This window comes from Condylostylus longicornis, unplaced genomic scaffold (assembly GCF_029603195.1).
Source record: "Condylostylus longicornis isolate FDR11 unplaced genomic scaffold, ASM2960319v2 ptg000135l, whole genome shotgun sequence".
NCBI lineage: Eukaryota > Metazoa > Arthropoda > Insecta > Diptera > Dolichopodidae > Condylostylus > Condylostylus longicornis.
The window spans coordinates 7257131-7284138 of NW_026578103.1; the positions used below are offsets into that span (position 1 = coordinate 7257131).

The 27008-nt window shown below is 26.0% G+C and overlaps 1 long non-coding RNA gene across 1 annotated transcript in view; it reads right to left on the minus strand.

Annotated features, from left to right (window-relative positions):
• Positions 1-295: 295 nt before the first annotated feature.
• LOC129615090 (uncharacterized) overlaps positions 296-27008 on the minus strand; it is a 98562-nt gene continuing 71849 nt past the window's right edge. Inside the window, exon 4 of the long non-coding RNA XR_008697432.1 lies at positions 296-2666. This is a non-coding gene — a long non-coding RNA (uncharacterized LOC129615090). The remainder of the gene's footprint in view (positions 2667-27008) is intronic.

Below are 27008 nucleotides of genomic sequence, written 5' to 3' on the forward strand. Positions count from 1 at the left end.
GTCACTCACAACTTCACGATTTCTTTATTATATTTCGCTATATTTAATGTTCTGGTAGATATAAATTTTAAAATAAAAAGTGTCAGCAATATAAAAATGGGAAGGGAAAGAAATTTTAAAGAAATTAAAGTAATAAAAAATTATAAAAGTAAAATTCCGCCCTTTACTTCAATTATTATTAAAATATTTATAAATTTTCAATCTAAGAAATTTCCCATTATTTTACGCTTTTTTTTTTCTCAAAATAATTTTTTTCTTCTTATATTTCCTTTTAATATTAATAAGCACCTTTTAAAATCATTTCACAGTCCATTTATATTTGAAAAGTTTGTCAGAATCTTTATATATAAAGACTTTAAGATAACAGTTATTATCATAAGACTAGGGGCAAATTCATTTCATAATGAAAAAATATTTTTTCTATTTTCCCCCGCAAGTGATTGTAATTAATTCTTTGTGTTTTTCTTTGACTAGGAACAAAAAAGCAACAAGAACAAAAATAAAATATTTTCAATTTCATTCCATTCTCATAGTTGATTTCAAGTTTCTGGTGTTTTAAGTGTTCTTCCTCTCCTTATAAGATAAACTTTTTTTCTTAATTAAATTCCACAAGGTAAAGTATGAAATTATTTAACAGTTAATTTATTCAATTTAAAGGTGAACATTTAAAGATGTAGTATAGAGCAAGAAGTGTAAGAGATGATGAGAAGAAAAGTGTTTTTCAGTTATTCCAAAATTATTTGTTAATTTTTAAAGTTGTTTTTTGTATTTTATAATAATGTCGAATTCCCCCTACTCGAACAGTTTGTTTTCCTTGATAAGCTGAAGTAATTTGTCTTGTTAAATTGATATTCTTATATTTTCTATGTTTCCTGTATTCGAAATTATTTTTGACATTTGATTCTGGATAGAAAATTGATCTGTAATATTGTAAGTGATAGTTTAGGGCAGTATAGGTTAATCAAAGAATTCTATGCTAAACTGCACAATTTAATTTGGACCGAGAACAAAATGAACTCAGAGTAAGGGAATGATTAATTAAGAAAGACTATTTAAATATTACTAATTACATGGATACACTATAGTTGATGACTAAACAACCAAAAATTTACATTTGAAATTTTAATTAATAATTGGTTTAAAAGAAAAAAAGAAGGTTTAAATAATTTGCTCAATAATAACTGTGCTAACTGTGAACATTTCAAATTGCTCTGCAATGATAAAGGATAGAAGTCCTAAACTATTATTTTTTGCTAAAGTCAGTTTGCACCATTTGGGAGAAAATTTAAAATTCTGTGAACTGCAAAAATCTTGATATTTAAAGGATCTTAAAACTATTGGACATTTGAAACCTTCAGATATTAAAGAGAAGCAGTTTTTGATTTAAGCTCTTCATTTTTTTTTACAGCTTGTGCGATAAATTTTAACGTCGCATCTAAAAAATTATAAATTTTATAAAAATAGTAATAAGATAATTGCGTTAAGTCTTTTTTTTCCCCAATTTAATTTTCTAAAAAGAACACGAAATACAATTTAAGCTCAAATTCTCACATAAAATTTTAATGGAAATTCCTTCATACAATTACAAAATAGATGGATGAAGTAATCAAAGCAACGAGTTTAGGCAGAAAATACCTCTGTAGCTTAGTTGGTAGAGCGTCCGCCTAGACAACGGCAGGCCAATGGTTTGAGTCTAGTATCATGGAAAAAATTTTTTAATTTTTCTGCCTTGACTAGTTCCTTTGATTTCGTCATCCGTCCGTTTTACAGTTGTATGAAGGAATTTCAATTAATTATTCTTATAAAAAAATTAATAATAAAGATTAACAACTACACGTTACGTATAATCTCGTCCTTGTCATCTAAGTGTTAACAGGAACAGTGGTTAAAAAATTAAATTCAACCTAAAAACGAAACAAAAAGAAATTACAGAATTCAAAATTAAAAACCATAATTTAATTTTTATGGGGAAATTAAATCATTGCTACCGCATATAAAAACTTTTTGGCAACATTTATTATTGGTTTCTATAAATGGAAATTTATAATTTTTATTATTTTATAAATGGCACTTCTTATTGGACCGCAATTTTTATATTTCTCTTATTTCTGACGCATAAATTTTTACAAAAAAAAAAAAAATCACACTTTATGGGACAAATAATTTTCTAGGATTAATTGCATATGGACGTGACTAGTTCTTGTAATTCCTTCTTATGCTTACAATTATAAAAAATGGGTTGGAAAAAAAAACCAAAATAGAAAATAAATCTTATACAATGGAAAGCTACATGGTGAATTTATTTCCCCTTCAACTTCACAACTCAGTTAGTGTAAGATTTTTTTTTTCGAAAGCCTATAACTGGTCTAATGATAAAGTAAAATAGTTTTTTTTACGATTTGAATTCCGCTTGTCGACAATAATACCCGAACGACTTTTTAATTAGCTATGGTGGAATACGTAGTTCACTTTACTTTCAACGGTTTTTAAGAGGATTAGAAAAAATTAAAACTGCCTCAATTGTTTGTTCGGCCACCAGTTTGTTTTTCAATTTCAAAATTTAATGTTGGTTAAAAAGTAGTGCTCAATTTTATTAAAAATTACCATTTCACATTTTTAGTAAGAAATAAATAAATTATCCACAATATGTAAATTGTTCTGCTAACCTGAAAATAAAAGAGAAAATGAAAAAAACTTATTAAAAATTTTCATTCTTTGCTTATATTTTTAAAATTATTTTCAATATGAATGAAACTTCGAAAAGTAAAGAAAACTATAATTTAATTTAAATATAAAAGTTCATAGCACTCAAACCTTATATTAAAGTTATAGCAGTCAGAATTCAGCAACTTGTCAAATTTAACTATATAGCAAAAAGGCCCTTGTGAACAAGCACACTATTAAAATAAATAAGTGAATTTTAGATATTTAAAATGGACAAGCCGATCTATTAAATAAGATTTTAAGTAGAAAAACATTTGGCAGGCAGTTTGTATGAAAAGGTGTCACATTACAGCCTGTTTATGAATTGAAGTAATTTTGGATGCAATTTGTAACGCAAATGGGATTACTAAAAAGTCATATTGCTTAACTTAAAAGTTTCAGTTACAAAATGAATATGCCTGTGATACAACAACAACTTGTAATATTCAGAATAGAATCAGTACTGCCACATTTCAAAATTCTTAACCATGCGTTTATATTTTACATAATAATTCGATTTTAAAATTAATACGCAAGTATCATACTTTAGATGGAGAATGTTAATGCTAAACGAAGAAGTAATAAATTATGACTTGGGAGGATATGGGTGGAATAAAATGTATTTGAAGAAAAAAAAAAGTGAATATAAAATGGGAGAAAAATCGTAGTCGCTTTGTCTGGAATATATGATTTATATCTTCAATTCCTCTTCAATTGTATTTATGTCAATTGTAGTCAAATAAAAAGCCTAAATATGTATGTCGATATAATAGCATTCATAAATCAAAATTTATAGATAATCTATTTTGATAATTTACATTCTCGTCTTTCATACATGTTCCTGTACTTTAACATATCCTGTTAATTGATTCCGTTTTGATTTATTTACATTTATGTACATAATGGAATTTGAGAACCATATTGAGTTGTTGGGAATGCAAACAATATTTGTATACTTTAATTTAAGAAGATTTTTTGTTGGTTTATTAGGAAACTCCAGATTTTTGATTTATGAATTCATCCAATTATGTTGAGTTTCAAATATTTAAACGGTAGTATGAGATTTAAAAATTCGCGATACATAAGAGTGTTTCGAATAAGGTTGAAAATTATTTTAGAAATGGTACTTAATTTGAAGCAAAAATTATATGTGGTGGGGGCGGGACTGGGCAGAAATGGTAATTGAACGCAGAAATATAATATGTATAATTTGTATAAATGAGATTTTTGTTATAACATTTTTGTTATTATGATTTTCATCAACTAAATCTTGCTAAATCTCATATATGAAAATTTTACGCCCTAATTCAGGGGTAGGGTTGTAATTTTTTTCAGTTTTGTAAACAAAATCGAATTAGAAATAAAAATTTTGAGAAATTGAGATATAAAGTTTTATATTTTTTAAAATAGCTGCTTTATAATTGTTTTTTAGAAGAGTACAAACAGAGTAAAAATCTGATACAGGATACACAGGAATTGTATAGTCAATTTTAATTGATTTCAATTAATTTCGTCTTATTAATAATTATATAACCAGCTATATGCCGCAAATTCTTTATGATTTTGAGTATTTCTCTCAGAATACACTCTCCTTGAAATCGATATAATATCCTATCAGACTTAACTTTCTTCCAAGTTAATTAAATAAGGTAATTATTATGTTTTAAATTATTCAATTGAATTAAAAATAGCTTCTCTCTTATTAATGTAAAGGAAATTGAATCGTCAGACAACCAATGAAAAAATACGTACATGTTTGCATGTAACCAAAGCAATATCCAAAATTTATATGCAAAATAATAAACAAAAATGAGAACAAGTGCCAACCAGGTGGTAAAAATCTTAAAATTTTTTATTTTTAAAAATTTTTTTTAATTGTTTTTTTTTTCGCTTTTGTTTTGATGTTTTCGAATTTTTTAATTCATTTATTTTTCCTTTTACTTACAGTTCACTTGCACGTATTCAATTTTCCATATTTTCCAAAAATATTTATTTCTTATGACACACATACACACTAGTGGTTTAATATTGTACAGTGAATAAGCGAATTTCATTTCGAATTAAAATGAAAAACGAATTTTCATTATTTTCACGGTGAACTTTTTTTTTTTCTTTTATTTTTTTATTTTATTATTGTTTTTGATTTTCACGTTTATTTTTACTTTGTGTAACAATTGTTTTAAATTATGAAAACTCAAATTTTTGTTTTCTTTTTGCATATTTACGCGTCTAGAATATTTTGAAGGAAAATTTTATTTTAATCGCACTAAATACAAAAAATTCTGTCAAAACAAACAAAAAATCACCAAATTATTAAAATGTTTTTTTAATGAGTACAATGCCTTTTCACTGTGAATTTCAAATCGAAAATTCAAGGACGGTTTGTATAAGTAACAGCAGCTGACGTTATAGTAAATGGTTTGTTCAATATTTTTGTATAACAAATTAATTTTCTATAATTAAGGCACACAATATAGTTTTAATGTACAATAGGCAATTGATTTTTAATTAAAAATGTTAACATGATGTGGCGTTGTAAGCGAAAATATTTGTACTATGTTAACAGTAACTGCACGAGTATTGTATTAAAATAATTTTGCGGAACAAAATTTTTACGAGATTATATTTAAATTGGCAAATTTTGGCAAATTTTTTTGAGAAATTAAAATTAATTTTAAAATACTAAACGAGTTCATTTGAACTTAGTTTTTTTTTTTGGGTGAACGAATCATTTAAACCATTTGGCAGTGGAAAACTGTAAACTGCGAAGAATTCTAATGTACAACTCCACAGTATTTTAAAGTTTGTATCATCTTTTTAGATAAAATTGTAAGGTGCCCTTTATAAAACTACAATTATTTTAGAAAACAAACAATGCACATTGAATATGCTTTGACTTAATTTAGTTTATCAGAACAAATAGATTGCAATTAAGTTATAATATTCCACGAATTTTGATCAATTGAAAGCAAATTTCATAGCAATGTTTGATGAACAATCATACAATCTAAATTTTGTTTCATATTTACCTATAACTGAGAGTAATTAGCCAAGTTGAATCTCGAAGCACTAGCTAAAATGAATTCAAACTATAAAACTATTAAACAATTCTCTGAATATAATATAGTCATAGACAGCCTTTGTATTTTAAAAATTACTAAAATTTCAAAATTATTTTTTATTATTTTATTTTTTTTTTGAAGAAAATGATTCTAGAACATGAATTTTTAAAAAATTTATTTTAAAATATGAAATATTCAATTTTTAGTATAAAATATTCTGAAGGAAATGAATATTGTTGTGGAAGAGAGTCCTAAAACTGTCAAATATGGGAAGTCATTCAAATAATTTTTGAAAATATTCAAATTTGAAAACTCTAGAAGAATTTTTGCATGAGATCGAAAATTTGGAAAGGAAAATATTATTTGTGTAAATGCACACATTATGCAAGTGAACCGAATATATGAGCGCAAAACCTAAAATGGCTGTAAAAAAATTAAAAATTTTGAAAAAAATAAGGAATTGAAATATTTATTGATTGGAAGAAAAACAAAGGATTGAAGTAGAAAATTAAGAATTTATTTGTTTCACTACGTGAGTACTCACAAGCTTACATAACAAGTAAGCTTTTTTGTTTGAAAACCTCATAAAATTTAATTTACATTTATTTTCTCAAATTTTTTTTGTAATTCAAATTTTGCTTAAAATTTTGGTTTGCAATATCGGTTCAGTTCGGTGCTAAGGAATGGCCAGAGGACAATGTAAAATTTTAAATTTTGTGCAAAATCGAAAGAAAACTTTATTTTTGTTCAAATACTCAAAAAGAAGCCTACTCTTTGAAAAACTGTATGTGGTTATTCTCGAATTTTCAAAAATGAAAACAATAACCTAAATTTTTGTTTTCTTTTCTTTTGTGTCGAGTTCCTCAGAATCAATAAAATGTTTGAATTATTTACCTTATGCCATGTCTTTTCGAATATCCAATGAAAATTAGAATTTTCATTTTGAAATATCTATTTGCGTTGTAAGACCTACTTCAATTAAATTTTTGTTACCTATCTTAGATCGCCTACTTTGTATATGAAAAATATTTTTTCGAGTACTTTTGTAACTTGTTGCATCTTAATTACCGTATAGATTTTAATTGTTTTATTTTATTAAAAAATTTTAACCAAATAATGACTGCGGTAAATTTTTTAAATTAACCCATTTTTAGTGTATACCAAAAGTTTATATTAATTTTTCTGTAGTTTAACTTAAATTATGCGAAATATTCTTAGCATATTGTAAATTTAAAATCCCGATATAGAAGGCTCACACACCTAATACGTTCTTTTTCTCTTTGAATATTGCCTTTGAATAAAAAATTCCGATATAATTTTTATACTGCGAAAACGTCAGGATTTTTAATATATTTTGAACATTGAAATTTTTAACATCTCGAAAGGATAATAAATTCAGAAATGATATATAAAAAATATTGAGTGCCAAAATATTTCCAAAACATAAATTCTTAACGGTTGGTAAATTTTTATGGTCGAATGATAAGCCTTAAGAACGATTGAGTACGAAAGTTACGCACATTTTTACATAAAGATGGAAAAAAATCTATAGAAAGAAATTTTAAGTATGAGGAAGAAACTTTACGTTTCATATTTTTTTTGGTTCTCTTTACAATCCCTAATAATTAGTCTACTTATATAGAGCGATTTATTAAATCTTTAATATTTTCTTACACTGAAGAGTTTTTGTCTTTTCCAATTTATATCTGAGAAGGAGATTACGTATAGAATTTTTATTGTTTAATATTCCTAATCACAGTTTAGTTTATATGGAATAGAAAAGCGTTTAGGATAAAGTCTCTTCAATAGAATTTAAGGTAATAAAAAACAAAGGCAAATTGATTCATAAAAATTTTAATATAAATTTTTAGAAAGTATTTCAGTCGATCTTGAAGGACTAAAATGTATTTTGTGATTTGAATTTAATCCAAAAAGGTTGTTAAAATATTTATATTTCTCGTTATGTAAAAAAATCTAATTTTGTTTATTAAAATTTAATGTTATGGAAAATTTAATTTCATCTTGTCAAATTTAAATCAACAGCTTATTTATTACGAAGGTTTTGGAAATTATTAAATTCAATTACGGCATTTTTACTGCTATAGTCTAAGGTAAATTTGGTAAAAGTTTCCCTGCCATTTTTGTATTTTGAATAGAATGGGTTCATTCAATTCTAAAAATAGTAAAAATACAAATTACACACAATTTTTCTATCTAACAAATGATTTGGATTAAATTTAAATTGAAAATTAAAAATTAAAATATTAGTTTTTTGAAATTGAAACTGAATTATTTTTTAACAAATTTGGACGATCACAGAATTATACTTTTATTGTTATATTCAATATTTCCCCGAAAGGAAATCAAACTGAACGAGAATTCACACATTCTAGACGGACACTCTACTAACTGAGCTACAAAGAATATGAAGAAAATTGAAATAAAGATTTTTTTTTTCTTCATTTTAGTTTTAAATTATTTGACTCACACTTTCTGATTTTAGTCAATTTTTTAGTGGGTACATATGTAGTACATAGTTCCATGGTGTTAATGCAACTTTACAATAACTAAAATGGGAAGAGATTTTAATAGATTGCACACTATAAATCAGATATAAGAATAAATGATGAAAAAAAGGATATTTAAAGGTCGACGCATAAAATTAATGATTTTATTCGAAGACAGAAAAAAACTAGCACAATTTTACAGTTATTCAATAAGAGGGTATTGGAATTATTTCATTTTCATTTGCAACATTTACAATTTAGTTTAAAAAATTATTCTTTCCTCCCTTATAATAAATCACTTATAACTGAATTATTTATATTCATTTGAAATGTTATTGTATATGTACGGGTGTATACGTACAGCATTTTTTAAAAATACGCATTCAAACATCAGGTGCGCTTAATTTACTGTGTTTTTGCCCTCCCTTTTAATTCCTAAATTTGTGTTTTTTTGTTCTTTCGTTTTGATTCAATTAATTTAAATGAAGATACGTCGGAGCATTCACATGTACGAATATCTTATGCTCTTTTATGCTCTTTCATATATGTACATATGAAATCATTTTAATTTTTGGAATAGCGTATAGGTATAGAATCGAAGTTCATTGAGCTGAAAATAAAGGTCTAAGTTTAAATAAGGGTTTTTTTTTGGTATCTCATTTCATTCGTTTTCATAAATTATAATTTTCGATTGAAAATAAGATCCTTAATTTTAAATTGAAAAGAAGATGAAAAAGAGGATTGTAAGCCTGTAGAGAAAGAGTAATTTAATTATACACAAATAAAATAACAAATTCATTTTGAATTTTATAAATTCTTAAGCAACATCCAAAAACAAAAAAAAAAAATGAATTGCATACTTTTAGGGAATTCAATTAAAAATGTTATAATAAATTTTACTTTGTTTTTCAAAGTAAACTTTGTTTTTCTTCTGAAAATTTTTTGTTTATTTAATTTTAATTATTGGAATTTTGCCCGAAATTTTCAAAAGCCGATTTAGATTTATTTTCTACAACAAGGTTTACCAATGCATTAAATTAAACGTAATGTGTTATTCAAAACGAAAATTATTTAATTGTCTTTGGTCTACAATTGTCAGTTGATCTACAAAAGGTTGTACAATGTGAATTTAATTCAAGTTGAATTCTAGACAAATAAAGGCTAGACTTGAATTTTAGAAAAGTAAAATTGAAATTCAAGCTAATTGTAAAAAAAAATTTACTTTATTAAAATCATAACTTCAAAGTAAGAAATGTGATTCAAAGTAAAAGACGCGTTTTTTAATACTTAATTCGACTACCAAAACTACCAAAACTCGGAAATATTTTATGTTTGAAGAGCTCTTACAAGGGCCAAATTGTTCTTTATGAATGTATGAGTAAAATCATGAATCAATACAAAGTTTGAGTTTTCTTGTTGTTAATTCAGAATTTAAATAACAGATAGAGAGACAAATAGGCAGACAATCGGACTGATGTGGTCATTTTTACATATATCTTTTTCACGTAAGGAACCGGAGCCTTTAGGCCCTTCTCACGGTGGGGCAATTTGATGTTTTTATAGCAATGTTTTATAAAAACTATTTAATTTTAAAAGAATAGGTAAACGATTGCTTTTGTTGAATAAAAACTCACAGAAACAATGGATTTTTCGAGCACTTGTTGCACTAAAATGCAGGGTATTGTCAGCGAGATAAGCTATTTCGATTCCAAGAAATTTTTCTGGAATTCCAGAAAAGAGATAATAAGAATATCGTACACCTAAAACCGCTACAATAAATAAATAAGAAACTAAAATTTTCAGAGATGTTTCACTTTCGGTATCCTGAGACGGCAGCAACGCTGAACTGAACTGAAATTTATGAAATTAAAATTACCAACTTTAAGATATTCTATCATACATTTTTGGTATTAATTTCTCTTTTCAGTTCTATATGAAATGTAGGTCAGTGAGTAAATAGAGAAGAGAAAAGTTTTTTGTTAAGTGATTCTGTTAATTTTCCTTTATATATCAAACTCTCTCTGTCTATGGTATATATCTTATATAACTTCTTTATTTTCACTTTATTTTAAATTTTAAGGTTAAAGTGTTTGATAGTGTGGTTATTTGTAAAATGAACAAAAAAAGGAAAACAAAAAAATCTGATGTGAACAGCACATAACCGCATTGTGAAAGTGTTGCATAGAATTATGAAGGCAACGATTCTCCTTTAAATATTCATTTCAAAGTCTGTGAAAGATCATAATAGGATTTTCTTGCAATGCAACTGAATGCTTCGTCAACATTCCAAACTCAAATATTAAATTTCAAGATATTCTTTCAATAAGTTCATGAGATATGGCCAAATATGTAAAATAGGCTCTCAATGAAAGTTCTACAAACCATCATATTCGCCTGAAAAATTTAATGGTTCGTTAACAGGTTTTTAAATATGAAATTACAATTATTGTCCGTATATGAACCAAAATGTAAATTCGGCCCATAGTAAAACTTCACTTCCGTTGAGTTGTTGTACTGCCAGGCGGAGCTTATATATAAAATTACAGAAAAGTCCGATGATTATTTTTTTTTAAATAGTTAAAAACGTTAAACTGGCCGCAGTAACGATTTAATCTGGAGACCTAACACATCCCAAAAACTGATCAAATCGTTTCATCCTAAAATAATCTTAAGTATATATTTTCAGGAAAATCGGTTTAATCAAACTTCTGATATTAATAGTCACAGACAGACTGACAGACAAATTAACAGGCAGAGAAAAGTTTCTCTAAAAGTAGTTCATTTACGCTTTCCTATCATGAAGAAACGTATATTCGCCGAAAACACCTTGTGTAAAATTTGATCTCATCACATAACCTTCCTTATTGCATTTTGTGCGGTTAAAAAAAATGCTTAAACCAACAAGTTGAAATTCTTTTTTGCAAGCAAATTGAAAAACAAACCCAAACCATGATGCAAACAAGGATGGTTCGTAGTTTTTTTTATTAAAATTGCATAGAATCGGTTCTTATCCTCGTATAGCGTTAGTGAGTAGTAGAGAGTGAATAATCACGAATAAAACAAAAACAATTCCTAAAGGAAAACTTTTCTTAGTAAAATTTGCATGGATTATTTTTTATTTCATTATTATTATGAATTTTATGAATTTTGTGTATATAGAATGAAAGAATTTCGCTTATCATAATATCGTGAATTTTATTTTAATATGTTGGAAAATGGAATAAATAATTAAATATTAAAATCATCTCTAAATCATAACATGAACTCATTCCCATTTGTTATTTTTTCCGAATAGCTATGCTTCGTGTTTCGAAATCCAATTTCTTTAGTAAAGTCAAGTGCTTGCAATTTTCTTTTGTGGAATTTTCAAAAACAAAAAACACTGTTTTTATGTATATTGTTTTAATAAAAAAAGTTGCTTGGAAACATGATTTTTTATAATAAGATTTGAGCGACGGAATGTGAAATTTTTGAATTTTAATAAATTCTTTCAATTATAATCTTTTTTACTCCAGAAAAGTAAATTTCAATTAAAGTTGAAATTTTTTCTTGTAAGTAGTAACAACATTAACTCAAGTTCATTTCTACGTTATTCAAATCCTGATTGATACACAATTTAAAGTTCGCCAATACAAACTTCTGATCTGCTATTGTAAATAGCTTTTTTTTCAGAAAAATTCCAATGTCGTTCAAGAATACTGAATGCAATTAAGGCAATTATTCTGAAAGATTCGTTTATGTAAATCTTAAATTTGTTTAGATTCTAATATTAATAAAGTGTTTTGCGTCTTCTGCTTGGGTTCTTAATTATTTATGACTCACAATGTAAATAACGTTGAAAAACGATCTTTATAATTTGAAAGTGACCTTGTTTATTATTTCGTATTTGTCTATAAATTCGTGATAAGTTCTTAATAAATTAATATTTAATATTTGCTCTTGATTTCTCATAGTTAATCTACTTGGGATATTCGAAAAGAATAAAAATTGTAGGACCAGAATAAAAAGTTTTAAAAATTTTCATATTTTCTAAATTTATTACTAAACTACCTAAAAGTATGCAATTTTTTAAAAAAGTAATTATCAAACAAATTGCATTTTTTTTATTATTTCTAAAATATTCTAAAAATAAAACTTTAACAAAAACAGGTGAAAAAATAAAAATTAAATTTGAAGGCAAAATTGAATAAGTGTAAATCAAATTTCGATTCCTTGTTCATCCCAGTTAATTTCCAGAGTTAAAAGAATAAAGAAAATCGAAAAAAAACTAGCAGTTCTTTGTTTGTGTTTTTACGAATAAAATTTCAGGTACACCATGAATTTATATACACCGTTGTTAAACAAAATTTTATCACAATATATTGTTACATGAACATGCACACACCCATACAAACAACAATGCAAAGGATTCAAATGGAAATTTAGTTTTGTATAAATAGAGTTTGAGAATAAAATATACAAAAGGACTTTTTTTTTCTAAAAATAAAATGACAACTTTAACCTTTCAATTTTTGTTTTCTCTTTTAACAAGATTTTCTGTTGTCTCATTTTCTAAGTTGTTGTTTTAAAAATAAACGTACAAAAAAAAAAAGTAGAGAGAAAGATAAAAAGAAAAGAATGTTAAAATAATTTATACATACACACATAGACCTTTACATAGATGTATATAAATTTTAAGGATAATATGTCCTTTTTAGCTTTTGACAAGTAAATTTTAAAAATTTAACAAAATGAAAATTTAATATGAAATGACATGAGGGCGTTCTTTATATGAAATTAAATATTCCCATTTGTAATTTTTGTGATCCAGGAAGACTCTATTAATTAATTTTCTCCTTTTTTGTGATATAAAACTTTTAAAAGTATAGCATAAAAGAAAAAGAATTTTGTGATTTTCTCTTTGCAAGTTTTTCAAGGAAATGAAATTTGCAGGTATCCGTGAAGTGAATTTAAATTCGCGTTACTCAACTTTTTACTTTAAACAACATTTCTTTTTTTGCAAAGGCATTTTAAGGAAATATTAAAGGAATATTATTTAAAAAATTTTACTCTTCTGTCTTAAAAATACGCACGTAAAGTAAATTTTTGATTTAATGTTCAACGTCAGTAGGAACATTTAATCTTTATTCAAAATAGTTTTTAACATAAAACTTTAATCTAGAAAATAAATTAATGTTGTTGTTCACAGTTCCAATGTCATTATTCAAATAAGTAAAAGAAAAATAAAATATAAAAGCCCATCGGTAGAACATTGGGAAGGCGGAAAATCAATATCGAATCAAATGTTTTATCCTATCAAAGAAATTGTTACCCGTTTTGGTGGTAGCCATTTGGAGATAACTGGCTTTTGTAATCAGTGGCAGCCAAATTCATATTTTTAAACTTCTTTTGGACCTGTCGTATTTTTTTTTAATTTTTCAGACTCTTAGGGAAAACTACATTAATGAACGATGTGGATGCCTATCAAGTTTAACTACTGTTAAATTTATAAACTTTTGAGAAGAGTTAGAAAACATTTCCATTTTCTGAATTGATTATGTTCGACAAAAACTGGTACTTAGTTGATATCAAAATAGTCTGACATGAGGGCTGTATTTGAAATTCCGTCTAGCTTGGGGAATGAAAATTATTACTTAGAAAACTGATTTTTTAACTGAAATAAGTTTCATACTCCTTCGATTTTCAAGTACATTTCCATCTCGGAACATGAATTCGCCTCCGAAAATTTACCAAATAATTCTACAAAATATTAAATAATTTCAGTACCTAACTTTTAAAAAAGTCTTTAAAATATTTGTGGCATTTAAATGAAATCTACAATATTATTGAAACCAATCTAAAATTTTCCATTTGTTAACCAAATTTTACTAATGCCTTTTTTGGAATTTTACACAAATCAATTTAAATCAACTGGTTAATTAACCCAAGTAACAATTTAAGAAATTTTCGACAAATTCTAAAATTCAATTTCACTTATGACATTGTTGTGCTCGTTTAATGAATGCACACACTTAATTTAAGTTTTTTCATTGAAAATTTTTAAATGACCATATATACATACGTACATAAACGTACGAACTACTAAATTTCATATAAGTTCAATAAACTAGATTATTTTACCATAATTTTACTTTAGGAATGCATTCATTTTTATAGAATTTTTCATTTCATTTTTCGATAATCAGAAAAGAATTTCTGTTCGTCATGCAATCAAACTTAGAACGTGTAAAACCAATTTTCTATTTGTTATAATGCTGTTATGTTACTACGTATATAGTAATATATTTACTAGACCGGATGACGAAAAAAAACAACATAAAATTGAATGAGTTGAAACGAAAAGTAAAAAAAAAAATAAAGAAAAAAATTCAGAAAATGGGAAATCAATTTCCTTCTATTTACTTTCATCCTATTTTAATTTCCACATCAATTGAGATCATTTTCCTAAGTAAACAATATTATTATAAAATCATGTTACTTATATATTTAATATACATGTATGGATGTATGTACTTATTATTATACACAAATAATCATATTGTTAAAAACATAAGTAAAAAATAAAAAAAAATCGTAACGTAAAGGAAAGAAGCTTCCATAAAAATAAAAATCCCAAATTGTAATATTCATGAAAGTCTCCCAGCACACAAACAAACATTCATAAGCATTATAGCCAGATAATAATAAGAATAACAGAATTAAATGTTATTCCTAAAATCGTAGTCAACTAATCGTAACTAATTGTTGTATCTTAAAATTTTTCTACTATATGGTAAATAGGCATGAAAAAAAGAGAAAAACAAATTACACGCAAAACGTGTTTAAAAAAAAATTTTGTTAGGGTTTCCAATTTTCATAAAATTTCATGAAAAAAGAAAATATTTTTATACGTGTACGAGTAATTTTTTCAGGAAATTTTATTAATTTTCTTTCAAAAGGAAAATCTCAATACCTTGTACTCCATACACTACATCTTATGTTCTTCTCGCATAGTGACGCATTACTATACCTTTGGCATTGCCAAAATTATCGTTATTCAATTTTTATTAATAGACGTTTCGTTATTTGAGAGGAACGATATATTGTTTGGGATTTATTCAGATTAGCAATCGATTCCGTTTCGAAGGAAACTTTATGCAAAGAAATGTTAAAAACAAAAAAAAACGAATTCCAACTTTTTAATTCCCAAATTATTTTATAATTTGTTTTGTAAAATGTATTCAAAATTATTTCAATGGATTTTTATTGTTGCTTTTGAAAAAAAAGCTTCAAATTCGAAGAAAATCAATTGACAATTTTTTGTTCTTGTTTACAAGCAACGTAAGCAATTTTCTGTTTCCATTGCAATGTCACATAGTTTAAAAATAATAAAATCTGGTTGATATTGTACATGTTCTGAATGTGTAACGAGCAACATTTTGCTTTTAAATTAGAACGGATGCTGCTCTGTTAAAACCGTAAGACAGCTACAATAATATATCTAATAAGTAAATCTTGAAATAGTAGAAATATCTAGACCAGGGAGATTGAGAAAAGAAAATAAAAGAACGTTTCAAAAAATTTGTTAGTTTCTACCCTGTATAGCTTGAAATTGTTAGGTATTAATTATTTGAATGAATTAAGAATCGACTAGAAGCAATTCTTGAGCTAAAATTTGTTTTTACGAATTGCTTTTAAAATCCTTGGAAACAGAATATCAAAATAAATCTAAACACAACACGACTTTACAAATCGCATGTACAGGTTGGAGATAAAATTGAATAAGAGAAATTTGTTGGAAAATGGAGAAATTCCCCAAACCCAAAGATTGTAAAATCAAACAATGATGATAAATGGCATCGTGATGCTAATGATAAATGTAATAAACTTCTTAATTTGAATGCTAAAATATTATATGACTAGACAAATGAAAACAAAATAAAATTATATAAAAAAATATCACCTGTAGGCAATACTATTCTCGGAATTACGGTAAAAATGATACCCTTTCAGTAAAATTGTAACACAAAAATCGCATTATCAACAGAGATTTTCCGTTCTCATCTATAAATTATGTACGCACACATGTAATGCATATACATAATATATGATACACACATACATAATAAACATATTCATGTATCATACATACATAATGAAAAGAGGCACAAAATGTGTATTTTAAGACGTAAAAATTTGTATTAAAAATAAAAAAAAAAAGAAAACATTTTTCTGTAATTTTAAATTTTCATTTTTGCTTTTCATTTTCTTTTACTTTCCTTTTTTTTTATTGTTATTTTGTACGTACATTGTACGCGATTTCTTCAATATAATCAAACATTAACATCAAACATAACAATCATTGCAAAAAGAACAAGCAGGATAAATATATAGAGAAAGAGAGAGTAGATGCGAAATGAAATTACAAATTAAATATAAAAAAATAATAATAATAAAAATAATAAAAGAAAAAGAAAAATCATATGCGAAAAATTCACATCTGGTTAAAAGAAAATGGAAATTTTCCGTTTTTTTTCATTTGTTTTCTTTTTGTTTTTCCAACATTTTCCGACCATTTACAATGTAAATGTAAAAGTGTTTCTGGTTCGATATTAATCATATGGAAATGAAATTTTTTTTTAACTTGTATTTTTGCTTCACGTTCCCGTTTACACAAACACGCACACATCGACACGTTCTACACCGACTTGAATATTGGAATGATTTTGTGCTTCTCACGGTTTTTAATTTTATTCTTGGTTTTTTCTTCATTCCCAAATTTTATATTGCCGCCTTCCGTATAATTTCCGCTATATTCATCATGTGAGAGATAAGTAGATGGTTTTTGTTATTTTACTATAGAACAAATTTTTAAAGTGCTTTCACATTACAAATTTATAAGCAAAACATATTAAACAATTCTTCTTGAGTACCAATTTTTTTAAGGTTCTTTGAGGAGCTTCCGAATGAACGATATTCTGCTTAATCAAAATAATTATTTTACCTAAAGATTTTAATTCAAATTTTTTTAAGCCCGCACGACTAAAACAGGCAACACATTTTTTGTTTTGCTACCTCATTTTTAATATTCTTCAAAATTTTCACCTTGGATACCGTTACACCTGGGCATTTGAAGATATTTTATTTATTTCTAGTCTTTAAGGAAATTAGGTAGCAAATGTGATACATATTTTGCTGAAATTAATGGCTTCTACAATAAAATCCACAATTATCTTACAGTTTGAATATAATCTTTTATACCCCAATTTCATATTATTACCCATACTAAAATTCTGCGGGATAATATTAAAAAAAACAAATATAATAAATGAAATAATAAAAAAATTATATTACACACATATACACAATTGCAACATTGTAATATATTAGTATATATGTGAGTATGTTCAACTAATTTAGAATTTTCTTTTGTTTGGCACGTTTTCTTATTGTAAATTACAAAAAAAAAAAAAACAAAAAAAAACTATCACAACATTGGTGAACATATTTTTTCACCTGCACCCTTTCATATGTGAATTTATGAGTTATTTAGCATTTAAAAAATGAGAAAACATATTAAGAAGAAAAACAAAACCAAAATAAAGGACGATTTCACTTTGAAATAAAAAAAAAATAACATTGTGAAAATTAAATTCCGGGGTTTTTTAAAGAGCTTAAAAAATTCACTGAAAAGAAAATGTAAAATTTGCGTAAGGAATTTAATCATCGCCAATGATAGTGCAAAAAACTTTTCTTATAGTATTAAGTAGTATTAAGTAGCAATGAAATTTTCGAAAGGGCGAAAATTGCTTTTAAAAATGAAATTGTTACCATTGAATGAGAATGCCATATATTTAGAACAATAAATGTTTATGACATAAGACATATTTCCATTGGGGTAATAAGGTAGTCCATAAGAACGTTTACAAATAGAATCCAAATCAAAAGTAGAGTAAATATTTGTTACATAATTTCAACTCTACTTTTTATATATTGTACAGTACATGGCATATACGCACATGCGCAACAGTCTTACGAACAAAAAAAAATATCTATGTATGTTCATTAATTACCGAACGCATTGAATGTAGTGAGGAAAGTTATATGATGGCACCAAAGCTCCTATGTGGTGTTATGAGCCATCACCTAATGTCATTCCTTATAATAAAACATTGAATTAAACAAAACTGTTAAGAAAAATTAGTTCAAAGGGAATTCAATATACAGCACCCTTTCCCTCTCTTTTACAAATTCCACTTAAGTTTAATTATTTTCTATTGCTGTATAAATTACATGGTATTAAAAAAATTAATTGCTAATATTATCCCTAACTTTATTAAACTATACTTTTATTTTTATTGTCACTCAAAGTACATTTAATGCTATATTAGTCATCAAATTTATAATCTTTATTCAACATTGTACAAAATTTTACTCTCGGAACGGCGTTATCTCTATTATAAAGCCATAGTAATCTTTTATGATTATTTTTGAAAATATTTCTGCACACCAAATTTTAGCCATTGTACCTCATCTATTTTCATATATTTACATATACACAAATGTATATATGTCATATTCATTTTCTATACTGTTATTTTTGAGGTTAAGGGTTTTATACTCTATACACACAATTATCTATGTTATAAACTCTTGCATTCAAACGTGACATCAATATGTCATGATTTTAATGCTCTTCTCATTCATATCAAAATAAGTTAAAAAAGAAGAGAAATTGTAAAATTCTTCCTATTAATATTTTTGACATCAACTCTATGTACCTATATAATCTACCTATTTTTTCGTAGTTACAAAAATTTTGCAAATAAAGGATGAGTTTTCCTTTTTTCAAGAAACTTTTATAGCTTTATCATTAAAAGTAAAATTGTCGTTATTGACAATTTATAATGATCATTACTTATTTGAAATTTTTTGAAGAAGTATGAGCTTAAAGAATGTAACCCAAAGTTTTAGTAAAAAAAATCAGTATGTATGTAATATATAACATATTAGCACTTTATCGACCGGTTGTGGTTGAGGCTGCCACTCAGTAAGTACCGGCTAAGTCGCGCCCGAATTTACTCCTAGTACCGGCTAAATTTTTACTATGCATTGTTGTGCTTATTCCTTTTGTCAACAGCGCTGGCAATTGAAAAGCCGATAAATAGTCTACCGGTCGATGAGCGTAAGGAATCGAAAAGCCGATAAATATTAAGCTTATTATTACAAATCATTGATTTCTTCCGAATTTATTTGATGTAAAGACATTTAAGGCTCTCTAAAAATTTATGCTACACCGCAATGTGGAAGCTATCTTAGTATACGAATATTTATTAGATGGAATCATCTATTTATATCGAATAACGTACCTATCCTATTTTACTAATAACTGAATCTAGTTTCCGCATTAGCTTGGTATAATAAAGATTATTTATAATTACATAACCATTATTCATAACTTTGTATGAACCAAATATGAAAAATTGTGGTTTTTATACAAATATTTTCATTTAATGTGTATAATTACTAGTTAATTAGATATTGTTGGTGTAGGTAAAATTTAAATTATTTTTAAATGGATTTGCATAGTTTTCCTATTATCTTAATTATCAGATTTTTGTGTCAGGTATGTACAAGCATAATTTGATAGCAGACATGAGATGGATGCAAAAACAAGTAATAAGAGTAGAATGCACATGTTGTTTTATCTTATATAACAATGAGTTTTACATAATTTGAATAATTATATTTTTATAAAACGATACTGAACTTATGAACTAAATTATTAAAATTTAAATTATATATAGCTAGAAATATATAAAAAGATATAGTAAATAATAAAAAAGTCTGAATGAAGTACAGGAATTTTTATACCAAATTCTTATAGGGGTTGAACTAAAAAAATTATAATGTATTATGGTTGTATGAGAGAGAACATCGTGAACAAAGATGTAAGATCTCATGTGTATGATGGTTTTTTTCAGAAATTTTTAAAAATGCTTCTGAAAACGATAATATTTCGAATGCAAGCACACAAAAAAAAAATCTGATGTGGTCAGCACATCACCGACCGCATTGTGTATTGTCTAGTTAAATGAAAGTGTTACAGAATATTATAAAAATGTCTGTTAAATACTTCTTTCCAATTTTTAGGACATTAGTAAGCTTAAGGTTAACATACTTACACACAAAAAAAAAACTTAGTAATAATTACCAAAAACTGAGTATAAACTACTATTTTTCATGGTACTTTTGTGCTAACAAGTAAATTTAGTAAAAACGACAAATCTTTTACCAAATATTTTGGTAAAAGTCTTAAAATTTAAAATTGACACTTATACTAATAAAAATGGTAGGAATGAAGAGCATTCATGGTAAAAGTGACAAAAACAAATGGTAATATTACCAATATACTTTGGTAAAAATTAAAAATGGCATTGGTAAATTTTACAAGTATATATGGTAACAATAACAAATGAGAAGGGTAATTATTACCAATACGCTTTGGTAAAAATAAGAAATGGTACTAGTAAATTCCACAAATATACATAGTAATAATAAAAGTAGAAATTGTAATTACTACCAAACGTACAAATAAAAGTTATATGGTAAGAATCGTCTTTTTATTTCAGTTTTCTTTTCATTTACCAATTCATTTAATATTAGCTGAGATGATACTTATGGAATCTGAAATTACTTAAAAAAAGCTTGTTAATAAATTGTTTTTCTATTTTAAATTTTTATTTAAACATTTAATTCACTTCAATTTTTTTTAATGTTAATTATATAAAGTTAATATCAAAAGGAAACATTTTAGTGTTTAAAAAATAACGTTTTAAATAAACTATACAAAAAAAAAGTTTAGAAAATTTTAACAAAAATCATAGCAGATATTACACAATGCTAAAATATTATTTTTCAGTAATACTACTTTGATTTATTTCATTAATTAGAATATTAACTGACGAATGATTACTGTTTTTACATATTCCATAAAAAAAATTGGCGACGAAGCTCCAAAACAAATTGGCTTGAATTGTAAATTTTAAATTAAAAATGTAAAAAATTTTAAAACATGTATCTACTGCTTTTGCTATGGGATACTTTTTGTATATTATTCCATCGAAGTAAACTAATATTGCCTCTGGATTAGAGATACAACCTTGAACAAGCAGCAGAGGTTGAATAGAATCTTGAGATTAAATTTTTTCTTGAATTAAATCTTCAACGTTTTGAGCTGTCCTTCCTATAATTACGAAGGCATTTTGTGAGTCTCGAATGGTGAATTTTTTTTTTCCCTTTATCCACAGTTGTCACATGTCCAGTGGGTCTGACAATATTATGCAGTAAATACATTGTTGTGAGCGTTATACCATCTAAAATAGAAATATTGTAAATATTTTGTTGATCAATTTAAAAAATTTGAATACTACGGTTTAAGGTGTAATTTATTGTATTAGAGTAAAGTTTAAATTTTATGTAATGTAATTAAAGCTTACTTTCAAAAAAAGTTTTCGTAATTTTGCAGAACTTCGATTAGTTCCTTTGAATTTTCGTCTTTTATTCTCTCTGTGAATATTTCTCTCATTTTCAAATGAAAACTTGAAATATCTTGCAGTGCATTTTTTGCATTGGGAAATAAGTTTAAAAAATCAATATCAAACTGCAATATAAGAAATTATACAATCACATAACGTATCAAATATTAAATAATAAATATTGTTATATATGATTCCTTACCAGTTTATATCCCAATGGATCTTTGTACTGTAACCATTCTTTCAAAATGTCATTAGTTGAGATCATGGCGGATATTTGTGTCAACCTATAATTGCTAGTTTTTTTCCAAATTTCTTCAAGCTCTGTGTGAGTTAATGATGGACCTTTTAAAATTTTTAAATATTCAGAGATTTCTCCATCCGTTTCTATTAAAAAAACATAGGTACATTGCAAAAATCTTAAATTTAAAAACTAAAGTAAATAGTTTTAACTTTACCTAAAAAATTACATTTCGTTGTGGAAATTCCATTATTTTCAGGTTTCTTCTCAAGTCTTAAACTATGTAAAGATCTTTTTGATTAAAAAATTTATAAAAAATTTTTCCACCTGGTTGATGTCCTTTTTCTTTATGAAAATAGGTCGACTGCGGAAATTAAAATATCAAATAAAAAATCTAATTGCATTTTAAAGTTTTACTCACGTTCTAGAGGAAATACTTCATGAATTTCTTTAGCAATTTTAGCGGCTAAGCTATATGTCATTTTACTATTTCGCTTTGTGACTTCGTCCACTACTGCAAACATTTTAAATACTCTAGATTACGTACAACACATTAAAATTTTTAAACTAAATCTGAGCACAAATATTAACACGGTGTTTTTTTAAGTTAAGTACAGTCCCTAAAATTATATTTAATTGATACCATCACCAAATATATTCAAACAATAACTTTACATTTATTTGTTGCCTCACTGTAATAATGTAAATTTCTCAAATTTTATTTGTAGACTTATTGGTAAATAAATAAGGCAATTAATTTCACTTTGTTTAATTTTTTTTAATTTTATTATAACTAAAAATTTTTTAATTTTATTGTAGTTAAAACTTTTATAATGAAGTTATAAAACACTTCTTTCTCTTTGACGAACAAACAATGAAATGACGTGATACAACAAGCCGTTACTTTACCAAAAGTTATTAGGAAATTGTTTTGTAATACTTACCAAGCTTTTGTTAAATCTACTTAAAGACATGGTAAAACTTATAAAATTAGTGGAATTTACAAAAGCAAATATGGTAAAAATTATTTTGTAAGTAATTTCTACCAATTTCATTTGTAAATTTTACCAAAAGTTTTGTTCCTCTAATAAAAAAACATGGTAATATTTTACTAAATTACTTTGTGAAATTAACAAATTCGTTTGTATGTACGTTACCAATAATTTTTGTTGTTTATACTAAGAAATTTGTTTCATTTACCAAAAAAAAATTTATTTTTACCAAGTTTTTTTGCATAATTTACTAAACTAGTCGTAAATTATATTTTTACCATGTTTTTTTATCTTTTTTACCAAATTTTTTTGTTAATATAACCAAAATTGTGAAAAAATTTGGTAAATTTGACAAAAAAATTGTAAATATTACCAAAAAATGATTGTACAGCGCTTTTTGCCAAATACTTAGTAAAAATTACAATTATTTTTTTTTGAGTGTAGAAAAATGTAAATTTGGCTCTTAGTAGAGTTTCGCTTTGTGCTACCCGAATTCCCTGAAATGCTCGCCAGTTAGTTTCGGTAACAACCAGAACACAAATATCAAATTTCAAGAAATTCCATCAATTTGTTCTGTGGATATGGTGAAAAATGTAAAATCGGACAGCAAATCAGTTCTCGAGCCCTGATCTTTCCAAAAAAGTTATATGTTCATTGCTTTAATATGAGGAGTTCATATATTAAATTTCAATGAAATCGGTTGATTATTTCTCTTTATATACACAAAAATGTATATTTGGCCCGTAGTAAACGTCTAGTTGCCGATGCCTGATTTCTTCCAAAACATACGAATTTTTGCGGACGGTCGAGCTGAGCTTATATATAAAATTTCAAGTAAATCGGTTGAATATTTTCTTTAAAATGTTCAAAAATGTAAAACAGGCCCGCTAAAAAGTGCAGTTCCCGAGGCCTGATATATACCAAAAGTTGATCGATCCGTGCTATGGTGGAAACAAACTTACATATAAAATTTCATCAAAATCGGTTCAGCAGAACTTGAGATACACGCGTGCACACACAGACCGACAGACGGACAGACCGACAGACCGACAGAGCGACAGACCGACAGGTTGCCATCACATAACCTAACAATGCTTGTGTACAAATTGCGAACGGTAATAACCTCAGATTTAAGCAATTTTTGAACCATTCTAATTAATTTTATTAAAAAGTCGAAAAGTTTTCTTAAAAGCATCTAATTAGGTAAGAAAACTCTTATTGTAAACTAATTAAAAAACATATGAAATGCACTGTGAGTTTTCAGTATGTAGGTTTTAGTATGCGTCCATTTTGAATATGTTAATGAATTTTAATGTTAATGTTAATTTATTGGAACAATATCCAATGTTAAGGATTTTGTTCAAATAAATATGATGTATGTATATATTACGATATTCCCCAGAGATTAGGTTTCATATTATATAAAAATATTATAGAAACATGTAGTTAAAATCATTATATTTTAAGAAAGACCTTTCATTTATCTATTGTAAATTCATTCTATAGTAAAATTCCCACTATAGCTTTAAGTCGGTTAGCCCACTGAACAAATAAATTGCGGTCAAGAGTGAATCAAAAAAATCTAGACATCTTCCAATAATGGTCAGCATTCTGAAATTATTTTATTTATTAAGTGTATTACAATTTTATTTTCAATGAATTAAAACTTACAATTTTACTCGTAAAAAGGGTATGAAAGCTGTAAAAATTTTACAGCTCTTACCCCAGATACAAATAGATCATATTATGCTTATGAATTTATTCAACCGCTAATAAGATGCGAGTTTTTTATGAAAATGGCGGCTATCATATTTATAAAAATAATTATTGAGTACTCGTAAGTATAGACGTGGCCTTTGTAGGATTACAATACGCGCTAGTCATTTCTCGTTATTATTACTCGTACTTTATGTGTAATATTATTGCCACATTATACATATTATATTGTTATGGGATTCATGAAACACTGAAAATATTTTTTTATTAGAGATTATTTTAGCTTATTTTCCATTTAAACGCAATATATATACATATATATTTACATGTAAAACGAATATGATATTGATGTGATTTAGTATATAATTACCTTTTCAATTATTCAAATTTCTATCATCTTAATCTGAGAATATAATCAATTGTTTAATATAAAGAATGAAAATAAGTACATATACAAACATACATATGATATTGCAAATAAGAAAGTTTAAATATAATAAGTAAGTTCAAGAGTGGATACAATAATTACGTAATATGAATATTAAATGCAAAACCTTACACACACCTGTTATATTTTCATATGGTATGATTAAATAAATAAACAAGTATGGTTAAAATTTTCTATAAAAATATTTGTGATTGCATGTGTATGTAAAACTTAATAATTTTTGAAATATAAATAAAAAGGAACATAATAACATAAAATATCATTATTACTCCTGTTCCATTTTCTTTCTCTTTCTCTCACTTTTGCCTCTCTGCCTCTCGCTCTCTCTCTCTACATGTTCAATACCAACCAATCTCTTATATCAATTTTAAATTCTATAATAATATAATCATTTTGCTTTTATTGTTTTTTTATTATTTTGTTCATCTGTTGCTATTCTCTGTATTGAGAACAAATAACAAGTGAAATAACCGTTTTCTCGATGAAAATTATATAATACAGATTCCTTCTGTGTATACATATAAACTCATACATATACATAAATAAAATATAAACAAATAGAAAAACATATGCATAAAAATACTCGAAATGAGATCTTACGGGAATTGAATAACTGTATATTGCAAAAAAAAAAATATATCAGTTTTATTTTTCATAAAAAAAATTGAGCAAAAAAATTGTGAAAATCAAATTGAATAGCAATTGAAGTACAATATATTATACGTATTCATAAGTGTATGTATATGTATGTCATAAAATAATAATGTGAAGCACAACATACGTATATACAGTTATTACGTATTGGCATGAAAATTATGAATACATTTGTATACATGCATTTATATTGTACACACGTATACAAATATAGCTTTGAATGTATAAGAATGCAAAAACTTTTATAAAAAGAAAATTTATTTTTGTTTTTCTTTTAAACAAAAATAAAAGTACGTTATACAGGAAATTACTGAATCCATTCATTTTTTGTGGAAACTTTCTAGAAAGAAAATATTATACGCAAATATTGTTTTCACTTTGTATTGAAAATATTAAAAGAAGAGAAACAAAATAAAAAAATCTGATGTGGTCAGCACATAACCTACCGCATTGTGTATTGTCTAGTTAAATGAAAGTGTTACAGAATATTATAAAAATGTCTGTTAAATACTTCGTTCCAATTTTTAGGACATTAGTAAGCTTATAGTTAACATACTTAGAAAAATGTAAATTTGGCTCTTAGTAGAGTTTTGCTTTGTGCTACCCGAATTCCCTGAAATGCTCGCCAGTTAGTTTCGGTAACAACCAGAACTCAAATATCAAATTTCAAGAAATTCCATAAATTTGTTCTGTGGATATGGTGAAAAATGTAAAATCGGCCCGCAAATCAGTTCTCGAGCCCTGATCTTTCCAAAAAAGTTATATGTTCATTGGTTTAATATGAGGAATTCATATATTAAATTTCAATGAAATCGGTTGATTATTTCTCTTTATATACACAAAAGTGTATGTTTGGCCCGTAGTAAACGTCTAGTTGCCGATGCCTGATCTTTCCAAAAAATTTACATGTTCATTGTTTTAATACGAGGAATTCATGTATTAAATTTCAATGAAATCGGTTGATTATTTCTCTTTATAAACACAAAAGTGTATGTTTGGCCCGTAGTAAACGTCTAGTTGCCGATGCCTGATCTTTCCAAAAAATTTACATGTTCATTGTTTTAATACGAGGAATTCATGTATTAAATTTCAATGAAATCGGTTGATTATTTCTCTTTATATACACAAAAATGTATATTTGGCCCGTAGTAAACGCCCAGTTGCTGAT